Source organism: Helianthus annuus, chromosome 2 (genome assembly GCF_002127325.2).
Source record: "Helianthus annuus cultivar XRQ/B chromosome 2, HanXRQr2.0-SUNRISE, whole genome shotgun sequence".
In the NCBI taxonomy this organism is placed as follows: domain Eukaryota; kingdom Viridiplantae; phylum Streptophyta; class Magnoliopsida; order Asterales; family Asteraceae; genus Helianthus; species Helianthus annuus.
This window is the reverse complement of record NC_035434.2, coordinates 149,621,817-149,640,935: the sequence shown is the minus strand read 5'-3', so window position 1 is coordinate 149,640,935 and position 19,119 is coordinate 149,621,817.

Below are 19,119 nucleotides of genomic sequence, written 5' to 3'. Positions count from 1 at the left end.
CCACACACTTGTATTGAAATGTTTCAAAAACAATTATGAAAAAAAAAAAAAAATTAAGGTGGTGTTTTCGGCCCCTTAAGCCAGGGGTGTGGTATACCGCCTCTGGTCACGTCAGACTCGTTAGAGCCCTATAGCGCCACCACCTTATCCCCTGCGCGCCAAAGAGGGGCGCCATTGATCTCTCGACAGCCCAATAACGAGCGTTTTAGCACTTTGTTCGAGACTTTGGTCAAATTTGACAGTTGGGCAACGGTCATGTATAAAAAAACTATTAAATATCTAATATACATATACACATATATTTACACAAACCAATCACAAACTCAAACACACATCAATCACAAAAACACACACATTCTCTCCGATCATTTTTAATCTAAAAAATGTCATTCCACTCTTCATTCGATTCGTCCAGCTCTTCATTTGACGGTATTGTCGACGATATGCTTATCGAAGTGATGCAAGAGGCGATTAATTATTTGCGAGAAGAAGCCCAATCGTCTACAACGTGTACGAGACAAGGGCCTCTTGAACGAGATTGATTAGGTGCTCATGAACGGTTAATGCGCGATTATTTTGGTGAAAATCCGTTGTATGACGAGTGATGATATGTATTTTTAGATTAACCTACTTACTTTTTAAGCATTGTATTTTTTAGTGACAATGTAATTTTTATTTAAATTATGAGTTTTATATATTTTTCTTGTTATTTAAATTTAAATTAATATATCAAAAATAAATAATGTTTGAATTTAAATAAAAATAATAATTAGGTAATGATGGTGGAACTTTAAACCATTTCATGCAAATTAAAGGGGGAGTTTTAAAGCCCCTATGTGACATGGCGCTGATGTGGATCTGACGTGGCACTATAAAGCCATAGGGGCTTTAAACCACACCCCCAGCCTTACAGTTGTTGTAAAAAGTTAATAGCATCAGCATGATATCAGTTTTTTACAATGTTTAAGGTTTTTTTCTTTTTGGAAAATTTGATTTTTTTAGGATTTTTGGTTAAAAAAAAACCTTCATAAGGTCGAGTTCTCTAAGACAAATACATTTTAAAATAGGATCATTATAACAGATAAAATTGTCACAACCCACACTCGGTCTTCTCTGTCTCTTATTCGCACTGTGACACACCAGAAAAAGGCTCATTAGAAAGGTTAGAATTTTGAGTCCGGTTTACATATGAGTCAGATTTTTCTAGAACCCGTTTTTTGTGGATGTTACAGTCTTTCATACTTTTGGGAATTTCGTCCCGAAATTATAAGGGAACCGTTCATGTTGAAGAGTGTATATTAGAGTTAAGAATATATATATATATATATATATATATATATATATATATATATATATATATATATATATATTTGCTTGAATGCATAATGTACAACTTAAATATGGTGAATTATTCTTTCAAACACTAATTACACTCTAACTTCCTCATCTTAATTACACTTTAATCCCTTATATTTAACAAAACTATAGATAATCAATTAGTAGTTACCCTTTGTCCCCTTATAAAAAACTAATTATCCTTGCTAACAAAACAATAGATAATTAGTTAGTGGTTACATTTTATCCAATTATAAAAAACTAATTATCCTTACGATTTTTAAAAGCTCATAACTTTTTGCACGTTAATATTTTTATAAAAAAAAGTACACTGTAAAAACGAGTATTCTATTCTTTATTATTTGAGTATAATATTACTATGGTATTTTTAATTTAAAAAAAATGATATGATGAGTGATTAACAATGTCTAAGAGTGAGCAATAACTTAACAGTTAACCAAAACCGAATCGAAAACAAACGAAACCGAATATATTGCATGAGTTTAGTGCTCCTTACACTCCGCAGCAAAATGGAGTAGCAGAACGAAAGAACAGGACACTAATTGAAACGGCCAGGACAATGCTTGCTGCCTGTTGATTTTTGGGCAGAAGCAGTATCAGTCGCATGCTATACGCTCAACCGGGTTCTTACTATAAAGAAATTTAACAAGACATGTTTTGAGCTAATCAATAACCGCAAACCTAACCTGAAGTATTTAGAACCGTTTGGGTCTTCCTGCACAGTTCTAGAGCCTTTTGGAAAGTTTGGTCCAAAGAGTATCGAGGGCATATTTGTGGGTTACTCAAGTCCACAAAGACGATTCTATGTTCCAAGCTTGAAGCGGATTATTGAGGCACATAATGTTGAATGTCAAGGTTACACAATGCCACCGCAAAATCCCGGCGATTCATGGCGTTTTCATTATGACACTTTGTGGAATTCATTTGACATGGAAAGAGAAGAGGAAGAAGAAGAAGATTTCTTTGACGAGTTGGATATTCTAAGAGAGTTTGAGTCATCGCAGGAAAGGTTCCCAGCTGAGTCTTCAAGGCGTCAAAGGCATACTTCAAATGACGATAAAGCAGGTCCAAGCAATGCTGGTGAACATGATGATATTCAACAAAATGAAGTTGCTCATGATAATCAGATGGTAGAGAATGATAATCAAGAATCTGAGAACAGACCAGTATTTGATCGTGGTGATTCAGATTATGAGGGGGAGCAAATTCAGATTTCAAGTCAATCTATTCCAGTTAGTGAACAAAGTGCATATCAAAATATCACAAATTTGGAGGGCGAGGTAGATGTTCCGGGCGAGGTGATGCCAAGAACGCTTTCATATCATTCAGAGGAGCTAATTATTGGAGAATTGCAATCAGGCGTCCGCTCTAGACGACAAATTGATCAAGGGCTTACTTGTTTTTATTCTACAGTTGCTCCATTACAAACTGAGTTTTCACTTGGTTGTTTTATTTCGCAGATTGAACCGAGGACTTATAAGGAGGCACTTACTGAAGATTCTTGGGTCAATGCGATGCAGGAGGAACTGAGCCAGTTCGAGAAGTTAGGAGTGTGGAAGTTAGTAGATTTGCCCGACGGTCACAGGAAAATTAACACAAAATGGGTTTTTAAATGCAAGAGTGATGATCGAGGAGTTATTATTCGAAACAAAGCTCGACTCATTGTCCAGGGTTTTAGTCAGCAGGAGGGTATAGATTTCACCGACGTATATGCTCCTGTGGCTCGACTAGAAGCAATTAGGATCTTTCTAGCATTTGCATCGTGGAAGGGATTTAAAGTGTTTCAGTTAGATGTGAAATCGGCGTTTCTCTACGGCGTTTCTCTACGGGAAGGTTAAAGTGTTTCAGTTAGATGTGATCGTTCAGATATACGTGGACGACATCATATTTGGGTCAACGAATGAAAATATTTGCAAGGATTTTGAATCTGTTATGAAGCAAAAGTTCGAAATGTCATCGATGGGGGAGATGAAATTCTTCTTGGGACTTCAAGTTGATCAACTTCCTGAGGGAATTTTCATACACCAGACGAAGTATGTTCATGATATCTTAGAGAAATTTGGGATGTCAGGATCTACTCCAGCTTCAACCCCTTTAGCGACGAACCATGGGATAAACCCAGATCTCACCGGAGACAGGGTAGATGAAACTACGTATCGTTCCATGATCGGATCGTTGATGTACTTAACTGCTTCAAGACCCGATATCATGTATCCAACGTGCCTCGCAACACGGTTTCAGTCAAGCCCCAGAGCTTCGCACATGGTGATTGTGAAACGGATATTACGCTACCTGAAAGGAACTCCATCATTGGGGTTGTGGTATCCAAAAACAGGTGATTTCACGCTCAAAGGGTATTCTGATTCTGACTACGGAAGCTGCAAAGTTAATGCAAAATCAACAACAGTGGGTTGTCAGTTTTTCGGACCACGTTTGGTCACCTGGCAATGTAAGAAGCAGACCTCTGTGGCTCTATCCACCTGTGAAGCTGAGTATGTATCTGCTAGCAGTTGCTGCTCTCAGATCTTGTGGATCCAGCAACAGATGCGCGACTACGGTTTGCAATTTCTTAACACCCCTATCTTTGTTGATAATGAGGTTGCGATAAGTATAACAAAAAATCCTGTTCATCACGCTAAAACGAAACACATCGAAATTCGTCATCACTTCATCCGAGATTGCTTAGAGAAGAAGTTGATACGAATTGATAAAATCCACACTGACGAACAGAAAGCTGATTTACATACCAAAGCTTTTGACAAAACTCGTTTTAAATATCTTTTAAAACTTAACGGTATGAAGCTTCTATTGGTGTCGGATGGGATTATCGGCGTTGATGAGGATAACATTGTAGATGACGATGTTGAGAAACAATCTGCAATGGTTTGTCGATTTTTTACTTGATTTGGTATTTAGGGGAAGTATTATATTTTCAGAAAATACAAAAACAGTAAAAAATTTAAAAAATCCAAAAACATGAGAACATTTTAAAATCCAAAAACAATAGAAAACTGAAAAAGAGCTTGTGTAAAAAGGGAAAATGATAGTACATTGGCTTGACGGTTACAGTACGCTAAAGATTTGTAAAGTCTAAAGTTTTTAAACAGTCTTGCTGATGATGTGTCGATAGGTTTTTATACATTCAGTAAATCTTGTTTGGGATATAAACCTAAAATTCAAACTTGCTTATTTTGTGGGGAACACTACTTGGATATATAGGTAACCCCTGAAATCTTGTTTGAAAGGTCCCTCTTTTTGAGATACTAGGTCTTTATACTCAGTGATATCTGGGGTATTATCCCAGGACTTCTGATTTTGCGGAAGCAATGGTCTAGTCCTCGCATAATACTTTCTGCTTGCTTGAAATAAAAGCATCGCCCTCAACATAAAAATGATGAAACATTGAAAAATGCTAATAATGTGCTGTTGAAGAAAAGATTCTCTAAAGGGAACACACCAAAAGTCGAACTATCATCTCTCTGCTGAACGGAAGTTATGACCTGAGCTCTCACGGTTTCGCATCTAACCCTTTACAGATATCATCTAGGTATACTCACCTGTAAGACTGAATATTGGGATCTGGATACGAGAGTATATTCAAGAGGTGGGACACACATATAAGTTTAAGTTCTTTAATTCACTTAAATCGTATCCTGAACAGATTGAAGTTTGTATGAAAATTTAAGAGGATCAGCATATCGACAATCTAAGTGAATTGTTTAAGACTTAGTATGTTATCAAGCTTAACGGTGCCAATAACTTGTCTTTAGCTAATATGATTCCCTAACACGCTCACCAAAAATATGTTTGTAAATAGTTTACATTCTGCATTTAATTTCTGCAATTCATTTTCTAGTTTAGAAACTTTATTCAAAAATCCAAAAAAAAAAAAAGATTTTTCATTTCTGCTTTATTTTCCGACAAACCAAAGTGGGGAGTTGATCTTCAGATTCAGAAGAGGGGAGCAGATGCAGAAAGATTCTAAGCAGGATGATGAGTTGGGAGCTTCATACTTTAAACCTGAAAGATGAAAAGATAAATCAAGTTCATTAATTTGAAACTTGTATATTTTCAAAAAAAAAAATTTGAAAATGTTGAACAAAATCAGTTTGTTTTGTCACAGATCAATCAAGGTCATTAAGTTGGACTTGGTAGATACATTGAGTAATCAGGGTCATTAACTTGGACCTGAATACTTAAGTGGATTTCTAAAACTGATGAACAGTTAATAGAAGTTTAAGAGTGTATAGATTATAATGTTATATGTTTGAGAAACAGGAAACAGGAGTCAAGTTCCCCATGGAAAAGAAATGTCAAAGTTTAAACCAGAAATTCGAGTCCTAGCATATCGAGAGGGGGAGTCTGCGAAAGGGGGAGTCAGAATTCTGGATCAACATTCAAAGGGGGGATTGAAGGTTAGAGTTTGAAGATAGAAGAATGAAGGAAGCTTTTACAATGTCAAAACAATTTAAGGCTGAGAGTGAGAATTCAAGACTAAAGACTGAAGACATGATGCTAAAGAGTTCGTCAACATCCAAGGGGGAGTCTGTTGGTGCAATGATGTCTGTTAACTTTGTCTTTGTAACACCTCGAAAATTCATGTCCAATATTATATCGACACGTGTCATGGACTTTAAACGTGTAAAGGACTGAATTAGAAGGGCTAAAGTTGACAAACAAGGAAACTGCATGAATATAAGGATCCAGAATGTCAACAATGGATAAATATATTTTTAAAATAGCCCTACAAGATGTTTATACCTTCAAACGAATAAGTCATGGATCATACAAAACTAATTGTGAAAGAAAGCGAGGAATTACAAACTACAGGGGCTAAATGTGTCAACGTGTTTAAGCTATACCTCTGAGTGATCTTTTAGCGGACCCAAAGCTTTGTAATGATAAATTATACTCACAAGAATGTGTGATAAAAATTTCACGAGGTTTCGATAAAGTATGAGAAAGTTATGACAGTATTCGTATACGAGGGGTTAAAAGCGTCAATGTTGAAATTTAAGGCCTTTTGGGGTGATCACAAAATTTACCGGGGACTTAACGATGTTTGGTTATGAGTTGGAGTCCTTAAAAATCAAGTTAGAGGGCCAAAAGTTCAAGAAACAAAGTTAAAACCACGTTTAAAAGGTGCAGGGACTGAAATTGCCAGCTTTAAAACTGGTTGAGCTGGTAACCTAGGCACTCGCGTAGCGCGAGCCTGAAGCCTTTTGCCGTCGCGCTACGCGACGGCCTTCGCTGAACAGAAAGAGCTGGACAGCTGCGGGTTTGGCTGTTCCACCGCCTTAATCTAGTTTGTAACGATGTTTGGAGCTATATGTCGGTTTAAACCTCTAGCTAGGACACTTGGGATGATCTCTTAACATCCTAAAACACCTGGAAGCCATCAAGAACCATAGAAATCACTATATAAGTGAACCTCCTCTAGTGATCATAACTCACACTTGCAACATTCCATTGTGGGACTTAATCTGGAGCTTCCAACAGTAAGGAGAAGACTTTCAAGTGTAGAAAAGATTGCTAGGACCATTAGTAAGTCTCTAACTACTTGTTTAGTTAATTAATTTAGCTTAATTGCTTAAAAGTCAAACTTAGTGCTTAATCAGTTTGACTTTCGTTTTAATTACATGTGGCTTAACCACTGACCAAATTGAAAGTGGTTATGAAACCACATTAGTATAGGTGATTAACCCCTGTAAGGGTGTCTCCTAATTATTTCGTTTGACTGGTTAATTGTCGGGTCAAAGTAGTTTGACAAAAAGTCAAACTGGACAGAAATGACAAAAATGATTCTAATTAATAAACCAGAGGTTCTAAATTATATTATAACATTCTAATGACTTGGTAATGATTATATAAACATGTTTTATCAGTCCTAATCCGACAATTAATCATCTAAGGGCAGATGTTAACCGAAAGTCGCAAAAGCTTGACTATGCTTTGACTTTTCAGTTCTGACCCGATTAAGCTTGATTCTCACATGTTTTAAGCTTCCATTAGGACCATATTATTCAGTAGTATAACCCTCTGGAGTTATATTGCATGGTTCCTTGTGGTTTGAATTATACGCTAGTTTCCGCTATTATGCTTATAAACGCCCATTTTGCCCTTTTGACATAGGAATGAGATTTTTAGAAATATGAGAGGACAAAAACCTTTGTTATGGATATATAAGCTTGTCCCGAAAAATTGACATCAGTTCTTGGTCCCAAATAGGAGTTATGCTCGATATCGTAATTAGAAGCTTTTAACTAAGTAAATTACGATATCTTGCATAAAGCATGTTTAAACTTGGTTTTTGACCCAAAACTCATTACCTACTGTTAAGATATTATTTTTAGGGATTGTTGGAGTTATTGATCAGATTATAAACTGATCATATCATAGAGTTCTTGTATTAATTCGATAAATGACGATAATACCCTTTTCACGCATAAAATGAGATTTACAAATGATTTGAATGCCAAAACTTTTCCTACTGATTTTATACATTAAATAAATTATTTTTGAGCATTCAAAACTAATCAAAATCTCAGAGTTCCATAAAACCCCTTAATGATCGTCAATTAGCGATTTTTACGCTATTTAGGTGCATAGTATGGTTTTAAACCATAATTAACACCTAAGACTTGCTACCTACCGAATTCTTAAACAAATTTTAATATTATTATAGTAGGTATAAGTCGAGAACTCAGACTTCCAAAATGCCCGTAAAAGCATATGTAAAATGACCAAAATGCCCTTTCGGGACATAGTTTGGCCATAAATGGTAAACCTCACATATGTATGATATCTTACTGTTGTAATGAGATAAAATAAATATTTTTACTGATTAGAAAGGACCAGAACTTCAGTTTGTTATAAAATCTCTTTTATAAATATTAAAATGACCAAAATGCCCTTACGGGACTTAAAATGGTTTTAAATACTTTTTGGGCATATATGTTGACATCCTACTGATGTATTGACATATTCTAAGCATAATAACATATGGAACTTGTATATGATTCATTTGGTTACCCGTTACGCATTTTACGCATTCGGATCGGTTTATGTAACTAGTTTACGTAAAAATTGCCGAAACGGGTTTAACCTTATCGTTTTTGTCTCAAAATCCGGAATGTGTTTAGTTTACCCATATTATACAAGTATCCAAACTTGTTGGGTCTAAATAACGTTCTATTCCGGTCATCGCTTAATCTAGCGTGTCGTACCGCTTTAGATACTTCAAGCTAGCCGGTCTAAGTCTATGACTTAAATAAGACCATTAGCATTCTGAATTTGGTTATATATTACCATCACTCCAGACTAGAGCCACCCGGTAAAAGCTACCTGCATTTAGATAGATTGGATACGACTGAGTTATTTTGCTGTGAATCAAGTGTTAGCTCAGGTAAATACTTTTAACTTATTTTCCCCTATACGGGCTTGGGATACGGTAGATTAATACCGCTTGGTCGGGTGTGGATCAATCAAATGCCAGATTGTGGTTAGTAAATCCACAAAACCTGCTTTGATACTGTTCTGTTAATGACTTAAACATTGGGGGTTAACGACCGTGTCCTGGATATATCCTTGGCTCATTCATTTGTAAATGGCCACAACTTATGCGCAGGGTGTAGGCATACACCGAAAAGATGCCAATAATAAATTATTACCCACATGTTGGGGATAACTCCTTTATGGGTTTTAAAAGTGGTGTGTCGTTTAATCATGTCTCAGTCTCTGTACTGGGCCCCAGATGTACGGTAAACATGTAATTCAGTATACAAGATTTTTATTAAGAATTGTCCCAAGTTTTAAAAAGGTTTTGTGCCTTGTGCACTCAAATCAATTTTCATAAACTCTTTTCAAATGAGTCGGTTAAAACGTATTTACCAGTGAAAACTGACGTATTTTCAAAAGGCTAAGTGGCAGGTACTACTCGTAATAGGCTGGGAGTTGCTCGGTGTCGAAAAAGAGGATCTTGCAAATCCTTAAAGATGCCATAAAGTCTGTTAAGCTTCATTTTATACATTCCGTAATGATCCTCCTGTGGATTGATATTACAGACTCGTCTATAATAAATACTTTGATATTTTCAGTCGTTTGAGTTTGTAATAATATTTTTATTCCAAGACTTCCGCTGTGCTATTCTGTGTATGTTTGACCATGATGATATCAACTACGTCACTATACTCCCCACCGGGCCCACCGGTGATATGTGGAATATCGGGGTGTGACAGGTTGGTATCAGAGCCAACATTGAGTGAATTAAACACTAGTCTTTTGCGTTTAATCTCAATGACACAGTAGCATATTCCTTAGACCTTTAGAGTCTAGACTTAACATAGGAATGTTCTCATCCCTATTAAGTAAACATTGTTTTCGATTTTATGTATTTTGAATATGTCGCCAAGCAAGGAAGCTGTTGATAGAGATTTCCCTCGTCTGAAGCCAATGAATGCCAAGCTTCACCATACGGCTAGAATAAGCGTGCGACCGGTTTGGAGGAAGACCTTTATAGATTCATTTCCAAAAACCAAACCCATTTTTAATTGGAATCAGACTTCAGAGTCCATACCGGAGGTCCCTGAGGCTCAAATTTTAAAGTCTGTACCAGTGGAATCCATACCAGGTGGTCCCTGAGACTCCCGTTTGTGGCTGATAACCCGTGTTTCTTACCTTCAAGTTTGGAATCCCAGACTTGGATTATATCAGTCAAAACCCAATCCGTGATCCATATCATTCTTTAACCATTGAATCCTTGAATTCTATCTCCGTAACGGATCCTGATTGGATTATCTGCATTATTCACTAAGGTCTTTTGTACCTTCATCATGTATGGTACACACAGAAGAGAAACAATCTAATGGAGCAAGGAAGACGTTGGATAATCATTCCTTCATAATATTCTTTGTCTTTTAAGTCCTTATAAGGACCTATCTCTTTTATTTAGTCCCTGTGTGGACATACCTTCGACTTAAGACCCTATATGGGCATTTACTATTCAGTCCTTTCATGGACTTGATATTTTGATATAATCCTTTCATGGACATTATATTCCTTCATAGTCCTTTCATGGACATAGTAATTCATTAAGAGTCTTTTCGTAGACATATTATTTTATCAAGTCCTCTGGCGGACATGATAATTCATTATAGTCCTTTCGTGGACATATTATTTTATCATAAAGTCCCTTCGAGGGCAATTGTTTAATAACGTCCTTTCATGGACATGTTATATCATAAAAGTCCTTATACGGATGTATTTTATAGTCCCTTTTCGGACTTATAATTCTTTTTGGTCCTTGCGTGGACTAGAGTTATTTAAAAGTCCCTGTGAGGACACTTGTACAGCAAAGCCCTTTTGTGTGCACACTGTACCAATATAGTCCTTTCATGGACATGTTATTTCATTAAGACCCTTTGGGGATACGCTATTTTGAATTAGTCCATTTTGAGGACATTGACGTTTGGATTTGTAATATTTTTATAGTCCTTATACGGACTTATATTTTTCTTTAAGTCCTCTGTGGACAAATATATTACTAAAAGTCCTGTTTAAGGCACTATTGTAAGTTCCTAATAATCTAGGAAAGTTTTGAAATTTTATGTAGGTATTCGTCTCGTCCCTTTATCCAACAATAGTTCTGAATTTACTCGAACTTTATCGATCAACTGATATATTTCAAAAAGATCCTCTTAATGGTATAACCTAGCCTATATGTCTATGAACATGGCTGTGATGGTAAAACCCTCTTAAGATAATTAATCCTTGTTAACATCTGAGAACATGTTAACATTCCTGGCTGTGTGACTTGAGAGACCACACTAGCTTCCAAAAGTACTTGGACTTTTCCAAGCCACCTTCATAGCCTATATGATCAATACGAATCACGGCTATCAAACAACGGTATGAAGAATGCATCAAAACATCCAATTTGGATGTATGCCATTGGGCGAAGATGTATTCATGACAATAATAGTTTTATTTTATAAACTTATTGTCAAAAGGCGATGAACTATGTTCGACCCTTAGAAATCACTGATCCAAGAGATCATTGATTATGTCCTTGTGACAAGGCCTTTTGCGCCATCTAACTGCCCTTCGAGACAAGCCTTATGCTATATATGGACGTCTCTATGATATTGACATTGTGATCTTTAAGATCCCCTGTCCAAGGTAATGAGCTGTGCTCAAGCCTAATAGTCTGCATGATCAATGCGATCACGACTATAATCATCAGTACGATGATTAAATCTGACATCCTTAATGATGTTTTGCTTAAGGGCTATAATATATTGTCCATCTGAGACTAGGCAATTGTAATCTTTTGTGATTCTTTGCCAAAGGGGGTGAGCCATGCTCGAATCCCAAAAGTCTATATGATCATTGCGATCCTGACTCCTATCATCAATATGATGACCATGATAATAACATCCCTTGTGATGAAATGCCTACGGGCTACACTTTACTCTATTGTCAAAGTTAGTGGTGATCTTCAAGATCCCCTGTACAAAGTGGTGGGTTATACCCAACCCTAACAGTCTATATGATCAGCGCGATCATGACTAATATCATCAAATGCAATGATGATGTATAAAAATCAATGAGTGATGTTTAAACTCATCAATGACAAGCCAATGTGCAATAATTTGTCATTCGTGACAAGTTAACATATTAAGTGTTCACATCCCTAGTCACAGGCCTTTTGTGCCAGCATTGACAAATGTCCTCCGTGACAGGCCTTGGTGCCATATCTTATAACGTCATTGTGACAAGGCCGCTTTGAGCCATATCTAATCGTCCTTTGCGACAAGGCCCTCATGCCATATAATCATCCATGTCTTTCATGACTAGGCTTTATGCCATATATCTCTACGTCCTTCGAGACGGGCATTTATGCCATATATGTATATAATTATAATAGAAGTCATGTAAGGCTAGCCTTTGAGCTATTCGTAATCGTCCTTGTGACAAAGACAGTTGTGACATTATGATCCTCTGTCAAACAGATAATGGACTCGTTCCAAACCTTAAGCGCCGTTAATGGTCCTTTTGTGACCTAGGCTAAATGTAATGGATATACGTTCAAATAACATTCATTAGGAATGTTTGGAAAATAATAGCCTATACGGTTTATGGATGCCGTGGCTGATCTATACCTGGTCATCAGGACGATGACTAGAAATTGCTTAACATGGTGGTTAATACCAAGTTTCGAGTATGGAAAACTTGAATGAGGTGAATAGCAGTCGCGATACTATTAAGGCGACAAAAGCTAATAATGCTACAGACATAAACCTCAATATTAATGGAGTTAATCTCCAAGCTGTAATTGACACAGCAGTTTGAAAGACCATGGAAAAGGTCATGAAGCAATTCAAAGAGCCGAATGCTTCTCGCTCTGAATTTCATTCAAAACCTCAATCAATTGCTCGTGAAAAGAGTTTTGTTCGCGCTTCGAATGTGAAGGATGAACAAGGGAGGAGGATAACTCCCAGAAATCGAAGAGTAAGAGCAAATTACAGGCTTAGTAAGAACCATCATAAGTTCAGTAAGAAGCCTGTATGTAAGAATTGCTATAAAAGACACTGGGAACGGTGTCGAATAAATCAAAGACCAAAGCAGTGTGACATCTGCAAAGGAACTGGTCATCAGTCCCATGAATATAGGGACATGTGGAATACAGTCTGTTATGACTATAGTGAGTAAGGCCACATCAGAATTTGATGCCATAAAGCTGCCAAAGAAGGTGCAGCTAAGTCTGGAAAGGCTAAGAAAGAAAATGTCTGAACTCACCTGATGAATGCCAAGAGGAAGTACATGATGTCATCCAGTACTTTTCTTATCATTTGGACAATGATAATTTCTGCCAAGTATCCTGTTTCAAATATAGGCAATAATAAGTCTTTCATAGACCATAAGCTCAACAAACTCATGATGGTATTCATAAGGACTCTAGATTCTTAATCAGGAAGAACTTACCAAAGAAACCTGAGAGACTGATTCTCCTAATTGTCGGCGATGATCTCTCTGTATAATCTAAAAGTACTCTTTCTTTGAATAAGAGTACGACAATATATGTTATTTTAATTATTTTTCTTATTTTCTCATTGATTTTATCAACTGCGAGTGCCAACTAGGATTGACAAAAGCACCATATGAGGATTGCGTATCCCAGTGCGTCCCATAAATTATGTCCATGCCTGATCAATATGGAAGTTTAACGCATGGGGCCACCAAGATATTCCAATAGTCATATTGTACTAAAGTCAGCTAGTGGCGTTCAAAGAAGATATCCATAATAGAAATTCCTAAGTAGGCGTCTCTACTTAAGGCATCCGTGCACTCGTAAAACTGATGTGTCATTTATATGGCACAATCGACGGTAAGTGGACCAAGGCCGAAGATTGAAACTACATCTATCATATTTGGAAAACTTGATTATCATCTCTATAGAGATACTCCGTTTTACCTCCTGAAAGGCAAAATAAGATTTTGATTGACATCCTGTTAGGAGCTGCATCTGTTACAGCAACCCTATATTGGTAAGCATTAACAGAAATGGAAGAACTGAGAATTAACCAGATGAGTTTTTTGGAGAAAGGCTTGGACAGCCTGGCTCATCATTTTAAGAGCACTGATTATGGTTGACAAAAGAAAGCGTAAGGTAATGCGCTTGTGCATTGGCTGTTGCAACCTGACTAAGAAACGATTAAAAATCATTATTAGCTGCCCAGGATCGTCGATTCGTTCGACTAACTATGAGGGTAGATGAATCCTTAAGATGGATACGGGTAATAGTTGGAATAATTATCTCACCCTAATTAAGTTCTCCTATAACTGATAGCATTATATAAGCATCAAGGCTGCTCCTCTGGAGACCTTGTTTGGGAGAAATAGCCAACACCCATTTGTTGGGTAGGAAATTGGGAAAGCCCAATTATCAGGATCTGAGATTTGTCATAAAGATGATGGATAGAATATTATGAATCCGTAATCATCTGAAAAACTGCCAGTATTCGGTAATAGAGCAATGCGAACAAGAGGCGCAAATCTCTTGAAGTTCCAAATGGGGAACGAAGCTCTATCGAAGTATCAGACATGAAAGAGTACAATACATTTCGGTATATAGAGCAAGTTAAGCCTTGGATGTATAAATCATTCGAGATCATCGAATGTGTCGGCAGTGTAGCTTAAGCTAAACCTGCCTAAGGAGCTCAGTGGAATTCACAATGTGTCCCACATTTCTAACTTAAAGAAATGCCTAGCTGATAAATCCCTAGCAATGTCTCATGAAGACGTATAGATTGATGAAAGCCTGAGGTTTATGGAAAGACCTATATCGATCAAGGATCGACAGGTTAAGAAACTCCGAAAAGGAGTAAGCACCTAATGGATGGGTCAACTGGAATACCCGTAAAGGTGCTAAATGACTGTGGAAGTTAAGTTCAGTTTACGACGGAAAGTACTTCTATCTTTTTGGAGCAATTCTCGGGGTCGAGATTTCTTTTAAGGGGGTAAGGATGTAACACCTTGTAAAATCGTGTCCAATGATGTGATGACACGTGTAATGAACCCTAATAAAGTCAAACGTTGACTATGAGGGACTATTTTCGTAAAAATTAAAAACTTTGTTTATAGAAGGACTGAAAGTGTCAACATGCCTAAACTAGGCCTCTGAGTGACCTTATACGATGTCCGTATTCTCAAATGAGCCACTTGTTGGACGAGAGGAGCCGATTTCGAAATTATTTGGAAGTTTGCGCAATAATGGTTAAAAGCGTCAACATGTTTAATTATACCTCTGAATGACCTTTTAACATTTGTGGAAAAACCTGTATCGATTGAGGATCGGCAGGTAAAGAAGCTTCGAAGGAAGTATGTACCTATTGTAAAGGTTAAATGGGATGCCCGTAGAGGTCCCAAATACACGTGGGAGTTAGAATCCACGATGCAAGAAAAGTACCCTCATTTATTTCAGTAAATCTCGAGGGCGAGATTTCTTTTAAGGGGGTGAGGATGTAACACCTCGAAAATTCATGTCCAATATTATATCGACACGTGTCATGGACTTTAAACGTGTAAAGGACTGAATTAGAAGGGCTAAAGTTGACAAACAAGGAAACTGCATGAATATAAGGATCCAGAATGTCAACAATGGATAAATATATTTTTAAAATAGCCCTACAAGATGTTTATACCTTCAAACGAATAAGTCATGGATCATACAAAACTAATTGTGAAAGAAAGCGAGGAATTACAAACTACAGGGGCTAAATGTGTCAACGTGTTTAAGCTATACCTCTGAGTGATCTTTTAGCGGACCCAAAGCTTTGTAATGATAAATTATACTCACAAGAATGTGTGATAAAAATTTCACGAGGTTTCGATAAAGTATGAGAAAGTTATGACAGTATTCGTATACGAGGGGTTAAAAGCGTCAATGTTGAAATTTAAGGCCTTTTGGGGTGATCACAAAATTTACCGGGGACTTAACGATGTTTGGTTATGAGTTGGAGTCCTTAAAAATCAAGTTAGAGGGCCAAAAGTTCAAGAAACAAAGTTAAAACCACGTTTAAAAGGTGCAGGGACTGAAATTGCCAGCTTTAAAACTGGTTGAGCTGGTAACCTAGGCACTCGCGTAGCGCGAGCCTGAAGCCTTTTGCCGTCGCGCTACGCGACGGCCTTCGCTGAACAGAAAGAGCTGGACAGCTGCGGGTTTGGCTGTTCCACCGCCTTAATCTAGTTTGTAACGATGTTTGGAGCTATATGTCGGTTTAAACCTCTAGCTAGGACACTTGGGATGATCTCTTAACATCCTAAAACACCTGGAAGCCATCAAGAACCATAGAAATCACTATATAAGTGAACCTCCTCTAGTGATCATAACTCACACTTGCAACATTCCATTGTGGGACTTAATCTGGAGCTTCCAACAGTAAGGAGAAGACTTTCAAGTGTAGAAAAGATTGCTAGGACCATTAGTAAGTCTCTAACTACTTGTTTAGTTAATTAATTTAGCTTAATTGCTTAAAAGTCAAACTTAGTGCTTAATCAGTTTGACTTTCGTTTTAATTACATGTGGCTTAACCACTGACCAAATTGAAAGTGGTTATGAAACCACATTAGTATAGGTGATTAACCCCTGTAAGGGTGTCTCCTAATTATTTCGTTTGACTGGTTAATTGTCGGGTCAAAGTAGTTTGACAAAAAGTCAAACTGGACAGAAATGACAAAAATGATTCTAATTAATAAACCAGAGGTTCTAAATTATATTATAACATTCTAATGACTTGGTAATGATTATATAAACATGTTTTATCAGTCCTAATCCGACAATTAATCATCTAAGGGCAGATGTTAACCGAAAGTCGCAAAAGCTTGACTATGCTTTGACTTTTCAGTTCTGACCCGATTAAGCTTGATTCTCACATGTTTTAAGCTTCCATTAGGACCATATTATTCAGTAGTATAACCCTCTAGAGTTATATTGCATGGTTCCTTGTGGTTTGAATTATACGCTAGTTTCCGCTATTATGCTTATAAACGCCCATTTTGCCCTTTTGACATAGGAATGAGATTTTTAGAAATATGAGAGGACAAAAACCTTTGTTATGGATATATAAGCTTGTCCCGAAAATTTGACATCAGTTCTTGGTCCCAAATAGGAGTTATGCCCGATATCGTAATTAGAAGCTTTTAACTAAGTAAATTACGATATCTTGCATAAAGCATGTTTAAACTTGGTTTTTGACCCAAAACTCATTACCTACTGTTAAGATATTATTTTTAGGGATTGTTGGAGTTATTGATCAGATTATAAACTGATCATATCATAGAGTTCTTGTATTAATTCGATAAATGACGATAATACCCTTTTCACGCATAAAATGAGATTTACAAATGATTTGAATGCCAAACCTTTTCCTACTGATTTTATACATTAAATAAATTATTTTTGAGCATTCAAAACTAATCAAAATCTCAGAGTTCCATAAAACCCCTTAATGATCGTCAATTAGCGATTTTTACGCTATTTAGGTGCATAGTATGGTTTTAAACCATAATTAACACCTAAGACTTGCTACCTACCGAATTCTTAAACAAATTTTAATATTATTATAGTAGGTATAAGTCGAGAACTCAGACTTCCAAAATGCCCGTAAAAGCATATGTAAAATGACCAAAATGCCCTTTCGGGACATAGTTTGGCCATAAATGGTAAACCTCACATATGTATGATATCTTACTGTTGTAATGAGATAAAATAAATATTTTTACTGATTAGAAAGGACCAGAACTTCAGTTTGTTATAAAATCTCTTTTATAAATATTAAAATGACCAAAAAGCCCTTACGGGACTTAAAATGGTTTTAAATACTTTTTGGGCATATATGTTGACATCCTACTGATGTATTGACATATTCTAAGCATAATAACATATGGAACTTGTATATGATTCATTTGGTTACCCGTTACGCATTTTACGCGTTCGGATCGGTTTATGTAACTAGTTTACGTAAAAATTGCCGAAACGGGTTTAACCTTATCGTTTTTGTCTCAAAATCCGGAATGTGTTTAGTTTACCCATATTATACAAGTATCCAAACTTGTTGGGTCTAAATAACGTTCTATTCCGGTCATCGCTTAATCTAGCGTGTCGTACCGCTTTAGATACTTCAAGCTAGCCGGTCTAAGTCTATGACTTAAATAAGACCATTAGCATTCTGAATTTGGTTATATATTACCATCACTCCAGACTAGAGCCACCCGGTAAAAGCTACCTGCATTTAGATAGATTGGATACGACTGAGTTATTTTGCTGTGAATCAAGTGTTAGCTCAGGTAAATACTTTTAACTTATTTTCCCCTATACGGGCTTGGGATACGGTAGATTAATACCGCTTGGTCGGGTGTGGATCAATCAAATGCCAGATTGTGGTTAGTAAATCCACAAAACCTGCTTTGATACTGTTCTGTTAATGACTTAAGCATTGGGGGTTAACGACCGTGTCCTGGATATATCCTTGGCTCATTCATTTGTAAATGGCCACAACTTATGCGCAGGGTGTAGGCATACACCGAAAAGATGCCAATAATAAATTATTACCCACATGTTGGGGATAACTCCTTTATGGGTTTTAAAAGTGGTGTGTCGTTTAATCATGTCTCAGTCTCTGTACTGGGCCCCAGATGTACGGTAAACATGTAATTCAGTATACAAGATTTTTATTAAGAATTGTCCCAAGTTTTAAAAAGGTTTTGTGCCTTGTGCACTCAAATCAATTTTCATAAACTCTTTTCAAATGAGTCGGTTAAAACGTATTTACCAGTGAAAACTGACGTATTTTCAAAAGGCTAAGTGGCAGGTACTACTCGTAATAGGCTGGGAGTTGCTCGGTGTCGAAAAAGAGGATCTTGCAAATCCTTAAAGATGCCATAAAGTCTGTTAAGCTTCATTTTATACATTCCGTAATGATCCTCCTGTGGATTGATATTACAGACTCGTCTATAATAAATACTTTGATATTTTCAGTCGTTTGAGTTTGTAATAATATTTTTATTCCAAGACTTCCGCTGTGCTATTCTGTGTATGTTTGACCATGATGATATCAACTACGTCACTATACTCCCCACCGAGCCCACCGGTGATATGTGGAATATCGGGGTGTGACAGTCTTTATAGAGTCTTGTAATATACTAGATAGATCAGGGCACGCAAAACGAGAAAATGGTATTAAAGGTAATTCCGCTTGAAAGGAA